Source organism: Protopterus annectens, chromosome 8.part1 (assembly GCF_019279795.1).
Source record: "Protopterus annectens isolate FY-2018-M chromosome 8.part1, PAN1.0, whole genome shotgun sequence".
NCBI lineage: Eukaryota > Metazoa > Chordata > Ceratodontiformes > Protopteridae > Protopterus > Protopterus annectens.
In genome coordinates, this window is record NC_056742.1 from 531779872 (window position 1) to 531782531 (window position 2660).

At 37.7% G+C, this 2660-nt stretch overlaps 1 protein-coding gene across 1 annotated transcript in view; it reads left to right on the plus strand.

The window, feature by feature from the left end:
* The first annotated feature begins 318 nt into the window (after nucleotides 1–318).
* The window catches only part of PSKH1 (protein serine kinase H1), a 328601-nt gene continuing 326259 nt past the window's right edge, over nucleotides 319–2660 (plus strand). The window contains exon 1 of the mRNA XM_044082053.1: nucleotides 319–506. The gene's annotated coding sequence lies outside the window, so the exon portion shown is untranslated. The remainder of the gene's footprint in view (nucleotides 507–2660) is intronic.

Below are 2660 nucleotides of genomic sequence, written 5' to 3' on the forward strand. Positions count from 1 at the left end.
TAATATAATTTTTCTATAGTAAAAAGAAGTGTGTAATTCTATTCATAAGCATTATTTATTAAGTGTAACCCACAGTTTCTCCAAAAGTCACAAGTGTTAGGAGAGATTAGGAGGGAAAGAGCTGAAATTTGAGTCAACGTTATTTTCTATTAGTAGTGAAGGGGTAACGGATTGATATCTTGGATAATCCGCTTCGGAGTTAGTCAACGAATAAGCCTGGAAACCTGCATTTAAGAGCTGTGATCGTTGTAATTCTACTTTTAATTTGAAAAGTAGGAACACAAGACACTTTCTACTTTCAGCAGGGTAGTGGGGGTTGCATGCCCTCTCTCCCATAGTAACACACGTCAGGACGTGCTGACGTACGTGTCTTCCTCGGACTCAGATCGGCGTGCAGACCTGCCGTTATGTTTACTTGTCTGTTATTTTCTGTCTCTAGTCATTTAGTCACGGATGGATGTTTTGGCGTTAGTCAACGAGCAAGCTTGGGAACCCGCATTTGCAAAGTAATTGTACATTTCCCTATTTATTACACTTTGTGTTAGCCCACTGCTTTTACTTAGAAATTGTTGAGTAACTGTTTTTCTTAACCTGAAAAGCCTTCAAAAATCCCCGGACAGTGTAGTAATAGCGGCGCTCTGGGTTATAATTTAGAAGGAAGTGCTTGTAGCGTTTCGTAGGTACACTGACAGCCCTGTGTTTGTGAGGAACTACACTTCACTGGGTGCTGTTTAAGTTCTGCAGTCTTCTGCTAAGAGAGGGGGTCGGGTATGGGAGCTGCCGGACAGTTAAAGGCCGCCTCTCCAAGCGTACTCTGGGGCCCTGCTCCGTGTTTTGCTGGGCTCAGGCCCTGGGATTGTACTGTGTACAGCCAGTGAACATTATGGAATAATTGTTTGCACTTAGTGGAGCCTTGGAAAGTTATCCAGGCAATCAATTAAAATGCATTTTGTACTGCTGTGTGAAATGCCCATTTGAAACTGAACATGGATAGCTTTTGTCAAGTCGTTTATCTTGAACTTTGTGGATATTGTCTACTCTATTTAACTGTAGTTTCAATATTCCTTCCACTGTCCATATGCCTTTCGCTGGCTACCCGGTACTTGCAGGTGGCAAATATTTTTACTTCCGGTTTCCTCTCTGGGTTCTGTGGCAGACTTCAAGAAAATGTCAGGATGTGTCTTCTTGATGTTGTTTCCATGATAAGCATTGGCTAGTTGTAAATGTTTATAGATGTCACTGTGTTTCTTGTTTTTGCTGAGGTGTGCTTCGTATTGTTGTTCCTACTATTTTGGGGCTTTATTAATATTTTACGGTGTTCCCTCCCCAAAGCAGAAAACTTTTTCTTTGTAATAGTAGTTTTATAATTATAGCGTTTTTATTGATCACCTTTATTTTACTTTGCACGTGTGTAATATTTCCAGAATTGCACAGAAAAGGAAAGTGGTGCATCTGGTAAAAAAAAAAAAAAATGTTTTTATTTTAGTTTATATATTGATTTGTTAAACCGGTTGTCCTAGGACCATTTTTAACCTCCACCAGGGTCAGATTGGTGGCTACAAAGTAAAGTCAAGTAGACAGTCCAAAAATCTTGTAAGTGATACGATTGCAACATACGTTACACACTTAAAATAGTGATACTTGCACACAAGAATCACGAAAATGTGAATGAAAAAATAAACATTCCCATACAGATGTGGGATCAATGTACACGTTACAAATATGTCGTATCCATGTTGCAGTTCCTGCTGTAAAGTGACTACTTGACAGCTGTGTCTCGAAATAAAAGAAAACTCGTGTTTGGAAAACGTGCTGTCTGACTTTTTTGCTTCCTGCTTTTCTTAGTAAAAATATAGGTAGGAAGCATCCCCAATATGTGTACTAGCACTCCCTTTTTTATTGAAGTGCAAGAGTTTGTAAGGCAGACTGTATGTGAAAGGTTAATTTTGCCATTTTAAATGGAACATAGAATTATTATTGTAGTGTTGTGTATATGATACAGTGCTGTTAAATTGCTTACATTCATTGGCGAGTTAGAGTGCTCTTTATTCTCTCTAAGTCAAAGTAAACTGTCATTTAGAGCTACACACGTGTAGCTTAAAATTTCTTGCATCCGTTCAATTATTGAGATTACAGGAAAGTGAAACAACACATACAAGTAACTAACAAATACATTACTACTCACAATACATGAAGAAAAGAGTAGACATTTACCAACATTCATTAACGAAAATAATCTCCGAGTTAACTATCCTATTTATAGTAATGTAAAACACACTACAGAATAAAATGCGTGTGTATATATATATATATATGTATAAAATCACTGTAGGATAAAAACTGTAGTCCTGGAGCTGATGTTGGAATATCTCCTGCCTAATGCCAGATGTTTAAGCAGTCTATGCGCAGGATGTGTGTTGTCCTGTATTATTTTGATGCCCTTTTGGATGCCTCTTGCAGAATAAAGATATTGTATCTAAAATGTCATATCTTTTAAAAACTGTGTTTTTCTTATGAAATGACTGCAGAAATTGGTTGTGTACTTCTAAATTAGAGACTGGTGCTACTGGGACATGCAGTGAATGAACTGATGGTGTTTACTTTTTTGTTGCTCTTAAATGTAGATTTAATGAATGCCGTAGGTATGGTATACCAGTGGA